The sequence below is a fragment of the Coregonus clupeaformis genome, chromosome 38 (assembly GCF_020615455.1).
Source record: "Coregonus clupeaformis isolate EN_2021a chromosome 38, ASM2061545v1, whole genome shotgun sequence".
In the NCBI taxonomy this organism is placed as follows: Eukaryota; Metazoa; Chordata; class Actinopteri; order Salmoniformes; family Salmonidae; genus Coregonus; species Coregonus clupeaformis.
The window spans coordinates 1,945,925-1,951,924 of record NC_059229.1 but is presented as its reverse complement, the minus strand read 5'-3'; the positions used below and the strand labels follow the sequence as shown (position 1 = coordinate 1,951,924).

Genomic DNA, 6,000 nt, shown 5'->3' with positions numbered 1-6,000 from the left:
TCTCTCTCTACATCTCTCTCTCTCTCCATCTCTCTCTCTCCCTCCATCTCTCTCTCTCCTCCATCTCTCTCTCTCCATCTCTCTCTCTCCCATCTCTCTCTCTCCCATCTCTCTCTCCCATCTCTCTCTCTACATCTCTCTCTCTCCATCTCTCTCCCTCCATCTCTCTCTCCATCTCTCTCTCTCCATCTCTCTCTCTCTCTCTCCATCTCTCTCTCCATCTCTCTCTCCATCTCTCTCTCTACATCTCTCTCTCTCCATCTCTCTCTCGATCTCTCTCTCTCCATCTCTCTCTCTCCCATCTCTCTCTCCATCTCTCTCTCTCTCCATCTCTCTCTCTACATCTCTCTCTCTACATCTCTCTCTCTACATCTCTCTCGCTACATCTCTCTCGCTACATCTCTCTCTCTACATCTCTACATCTCTCTCTCTCCATCTCTCTCTCTCCATCTCTCTCTCCATCTCTTTCTCTCTCTCCAGGGTTTGCTGTATGTATCTGATGTTGATCTGAAGGACGCTGGAGTAGATGATCCCAGTCACAGAGACACCATACTCTCTCAGCTGCTGCGGCACAGACAGACACTACACCCTGGCGGCCTGCACACACAAATCCACACACACACGTATACATCTGCACCACACACACACACACACATACACACTCGTCTAACCTGTGCCCTTTGTGGTCCTGTCTCAGGTATGGTGGAGGAGCGGAGGGTGAGCAGGAAGTATTCTCTGGGCTCGTCTCTGGACTTGGTGAGAACATAGAATATAGAACATAGAATATAGAACATAGAATATAGAACATATAATATAGAACATAGAACATTGAATATAGAACATAGGTCATAGAACATACAACCCAGACTGGTTCTATCCCTTCTCCCCCAAGTGTGCATTCCTTCACTCTCCTCGCCAATACAACGCGATGAGGGGCAGTGAACAAGTGCACACTTCAGGGAGAAGGGGGCAAAACAGAATTGGGCTAATGAGATGAGAAATAATGAATCTACGTCATCAATCAGTAGAATCTCTAGAAGATGAATAGAACTCTTCCCAGTCAATATAAGTGAATATCACCCCTGGATTAGGTTGCTCATATTGTCTACAAGATGAATAGAACTCTTCCCAGTCAATAGAAGTGAATATCACCCCTGGATCAGGTTGCTCATATTGTCTGCACGGTCTCTCCAATGGCTCTACGTTCATTTTTTCTGTTCTGGCTCTATAGGTGAAACCCAGGAAGGATCTGTTCCGTCAGAGTGTTCTGCCCCGCCTTCGACGCAAGGTCACAGTCTCCGCCTCCTGTTCACAGCTCCACCCACTAGAGGAGGGGCTGAGCCAGGGACACACCCCCAAGCAGGACCACGGACAGACAAGGAAACGCAGGTACAGAACTGGGATTATACACTTTCATATCAACAGACTGGGAGGGTTGGAGGGTGTGTGTGTGTCGGAGGGTTGGAGGGTGTGTGTGTGTGTGTGTCTGTGTGCAAGTGTGTGGTTTATCATTAACCTCACCGTCATAAACACAGCCCTTTAAACAGGAGTGTGTCAACAGAACAGTAATGAATGGAGCAGGGACTATGTGTACGTCTAGGTGTCTGTCTGTCCTGTCTGTCCTATCTGTCTGTCTGTCTGTCTGTCTGTCTGTCTGTCTGTCTGTCTGTCTGTCTGTCCTATCTGTCTGTCTGTCCTATCTGTCTCTCTCTCTGTCTGTCTGTCTGTCTGTCCTGTCTGTCCTGTCTGTCCTGTCTGTCTGTCCTGTCTGTCTCTCTCTCTCTGTGTCTGTCTGTCTGTCTGTCTGTCCTGTCTGTCTGTCTCTCTCTCTCTCTCTCTGTGTCTGTCTGTCTGTCTGTCTGTCTGTCTTCTCATAGTTGTTTGTTTACCTCATATTATTAAACCCTACATGTTTGTTACAATGCCTTCAGAAATGATTATTCACACACCTTGACTTGTTCCACATTTTGTTGTGTTAGACTGAATTAAAATGTATTAATACCCCATAATGTCAAAGTGGAATTATGTTTTTTCAAATGTTGTACTAATTACTTAAAAATGAAACTGAAATGTCTTGAGTCAATAAGTATTCAACCCCTTTGTTATGGCAAGACTAAATAAGTTCAGGAGTAAATATGTGCTTAACAAGTCACATAATAAGTTGCATGGACTCACTCTGTGTGCAATATTAGTGTTTAACATGATTTTTGAATGACTGCCTCATCTCTGTACCCCACACATACAATTATCTGTAAGGTCCCTCAGTCGAGCAGTGAATTTCAAACACAGATTGAACCACAAAGACCAGAGAGGTTTTCCAATGCCTCGCAAAGAAGGGCACCTATTGGTAGATGGGTAAAAATTAAAAAAAGTAGACATTGAATATCCCTTTGAGCATGGTGAAGTCATTAATTCCACTTTGGATGGTGTATCAATACACCCAGTTACTACAAAGATACAAGCATCCTTCCTAACTTGTTTCCAGGAGAGGAAGGAAACCGCTCAGAGATTTCACCATGAGGCCAATTGTGACTTTAAAACAGTTACAGAGTTTAATGGCTGTGATAGGAGAACATTGAGGATGGATCAACAACATTGTAGTAACTCAACAATACTAACCTAAATGACAGAGTGAAAAGAAGGAAGCCTGTACAGAATATAAATAGTCCAAAATATGCATCCTGTTTGCAGTAAGGCACTAAAGTAAAACTGCAAAAAAAGGTCCTGAATACAAAGCGTTATGTTTGGGGCAAATTCAACACAACACATCACTGAGTACCACTCTTATTTTCAAACATGGCGGTGGCTGCATCATGTTATGGGTATGCTTGTCATCGGCAAGGTCTAAGGAATGTTATAGGATAAAAAGAAATGGAATAGAGCTAAGTACAGGCAAAATCCTAGAGGAAAACCTGGTTCAGTCTGCTTTCCAACAGACACTGGCAGACAAATTCACCTTTCAGCAGGACAATAACCTAAAACACAAGGCCAAATATACAGTGGAGTTGCTTACCTATATGACATTGAATGTTTCTGAGTGGCCTAGTTACAGTTTGGACTTAAATCGTCTTGATAATCTATGGCAAGACTTAAACATGGCTGTCTAGCAAGGATCAACAACCAGCTTGACAGAGTTTAAAGAATTATTAAAAGAACAATCTGCAAATATTATACAATCCAGATGTGGAAAGCTCTTAGAGACTTACCCAGAAAGGCTCACAGATGTAATCGCTGACAAAGGTGATTCTAACATGTATTGACTCAGGGGTGTGAATACTTATGTAAATGAGATATTTCTGTATTTTATTCAATAAATTAGCACAACATTTTTTTTTAAACATCACTGTCATTATGATGGGTGAGTTTTTCTTTTAATCCATTTTGAATTCAGGCTGTAACACAACAAAATGTGGAATAAGTCAAACGGTATGAATACTTTCTGACGGCACTGTATATGGGATTTTCATAGTTCTTTTCTCAGACCTCAACTCCTCGCAACAATCTCTCAAGTTTGGACGGACATTTTTTACCATGTAAATGACTTTGCATTTCAGTTGTGCAAAACAAAGCAAAGTTATTCTACTCAGGTATAAAGAAGACTCTCTACCATGGACAGCCATTCACAGCTAGACTAGAGATAAACAGGCTGCATACTGTCTCTACCATGGACAGCCATTCAGAGCTAGACTAGAGATAAACAGGCTGCATAATATTTCTTGCCAGATGCAAATAACAACCAAACATCCTTGTCGTCTTCATGTCAGTCAAGTCTGGGCCTGTCGGTTCAGCTGTTAAACTTCACAGGAGGAACAACACGCAGCTGAAATTCTCTGAGAGAGAGAGAGAGGGAGAGAGAGATAACTTTCCCTGGCTCCACTTTCATAAATCAGTAACAACCTGGTGAAGTGTAGCTCTTGACCCTGAGTGTGTGTGTGTGTGTGCGTGCGTGCAAGTCTGTATGCGTGTGCACATCTGTGTGTGTTTGCGTATGTGTCTACATCCGTGTGTGTGTTCCACCCCCCGCCTGGGTATAATGGTATTGCCCTGGAGAGAACAGTGTGTGAGTACAGGACCATTGAGCCATAACCTCCTGTCAGGATAATAAAACGAGATTATGTCTGTCTGTCTACTGTTCTAGTCCATTCACTAACAACAGTCTGTCTGTCTGTCTGTCTGTCTGTCTGTCTGTCTGTCTGTCTGTCTGTCTACTGTTCTAGTCCATTCACTAACAACAGTCTGTCTGTCTGTCTCTTTGTCTGTCTGTCTGTCTGTCTGTCTGTCTGTCTGTCTGTCTGTCTGTCTGTCTGTCTGTCTACTGTTCTAGTCCATTCACTAACAACTGTCTGTCTGTCTGTCTCTTTGTCTGTCTGTCTGTCTGTCTGTCTACTGTTCTAGTCCATTCACTAACAACAGTCTGTCTGTCTGTCTGTCTGTCTGTCTACTGTTCTAGTCCATTCACTAACAACAGTCTGTCTGTCTGTCTGTCTCTTTGTCTGTCTGTCTGTCTGTCTACTGTTCTAGTCCATTCACTAACAACAGTCTGTCTGTCTGTCTGTCTGTCTGTCTACTGTTCTAGTCCATTCACTAACAACAGTCTGTCTGTCTGTCTGTCTGTCTGTCTGTCTACTGTTCTAGTCCATTCACTAACAACTGTCTGTCTGTCTGTCTCTTTGTCTGTCTGTCTGTCTGTCTACTGTTCTAGTCCATTCACTAACAACAGTCTGTCTGTCTGTCTGTCTGTCTGTCTGTCTGTCTGTCTACTGTTCTAGTCCATTCACTAACAACAGTCTGTCTGTCTGTCTGTCTGTCTGTCTGTCTGTCTGTCTGTCTACTGTTCTAGTCCATTCACTAACAACTGTCTGTCTGTCTGTCTGTCTGTCTGTCTGTGTCTCTTTGTCTGTCTGTCTGTCTGTCTGTCTGTCTGTCTGTCTGTCTGTCTGTCTACTGTTCTAGTCCATTCACTAACAACAGTCTGTCTGTCTGTCTCTTTGTCTGTCTGTCTGTCTGTCTGTCTGTCTGTCTCTTTGTCTGTCTGTCTGTCTGTCTGTCTACTGTTCTAGTCCATTCACTAACAACTGTCTGTCTGTCTGTCTCTTTGTCTGTCTGTCTGTCTGTCTGTCTACTGTTCTAGTCCATTCACTAACAACAGTCTGTCTGTCTGTCTGTCTGTCTGTCTACTGTTCTAGTCCATTCACTAACAACTGTCTGTCTGTCTGTCTCTTTGTCTGTCTGTCTGTCTGTCTACTGTTCTAGTCCATTCACTAACAACAGTCTGTCTGTCTGTCTGTCTGTCTGTCTACTGTTCTAGTCCATTCACTAACAACAGTCTGTCTGTCTGTCTGTCTGTCTGTCTGTCTACTGTTCTAGTCCATTCACTAACAACTGTCTGTCTGTCTGTCTGTCTGTCTCTTTGTCTGTCTGTCTGTCTGTCTACTGTTCTAGTCCATTCACTAACAACAGTCTGTCTGTCTGTCTGTCTGTCTGTCTGTCTACTGTTCTAGTCCATTCACTAACAACAGTCTGTCTGTCTGTTGTCTGTCTGTCTGTCTGTCTGTCTGTCTGTCTGTCTGTCTGTCTACTGTTCTAGTCCATTCACTAACAACTGTCTGTCTGTCTGTCTGTCTGTCTGTCTGTGTCTCTTTGTCTGTCTGTCTGTCTGTCTGTCTGTCTGTCTGTCTGTCTGTCTGTCTGTCTGTCTGTCTACTGTTCTAGTCCATTCACTAACAACTGTCTGTCTGTCTGTCTGTCTGTCTGTCTACTGTTCTAGTCCATTCACTAACAACTGACATGGTGCTGACAGACCTAACTAATAGAAGGGATTTGGGTTGGAATCAGCAGGCTTGTGGAATTAACCTGGATTTACAGGTGTGTGTGTGGGGGGGGGGAATCCGAGGAATGTTGGAGACAGCGGTGTTACAGTGTCAGGGAGGGGAGGAACGGGAGAGATAAGTCAGGAAACGTGTGAGGACTCATCAGAAACACACACACACAGCGAAAAAC

General features: G+C 43.7%; 2 protein-coding genes and 1 non-coding gene across 7 annotated transcripts in view; 1 reads left to right on the top strand and 2 right to left on the bottom strand.

Moving 5' to 3' along the window:
- Positions 1–582, top strand: part of LOC121553917 — a 3,757-nt gene extending 3,175 nt beyond the window's left edge. Inside the window, exon 3 of the transcript XR_006657937.1 lies at positions 481–582. This is a non-coding gene — a transcript (uncharacterized LOC121553917). The remainder of the gene's footprint in view (positions 1–480) is intronic.
- The window catches only part of LOC121534260 (zinc finger protein 501), a 644,805-nt gene that overhangs the window by 426,324 nt on the left and 212,481 nt on the right, over positions 1–6,000 (bottom strand). The window lies entirely within an intron of this gene.
- LOC121553916 (proto-oncogene vav) overlaps positions 1–6,000 on the bottom strand; it is a 43,969-nt gene that overhangs the window by 37,372 nt on the left and 597 nt on the right. Inside the window, exon 2 of one of the 4 annotated variants that reach the window (XM_045211700.1) lies at positions 672–752. The gene's annotated coding sequence lies outside the window, so the exon portion shown is untranslated. Of the gene's footprint in view, positions 1–671; positions 753–6,000 lie in introns of those variants that run through there. The other 3 variants (XM_045211701.1, XM_045211702.1, XM_045211703.1) reach the window with 3 other exon arrangements.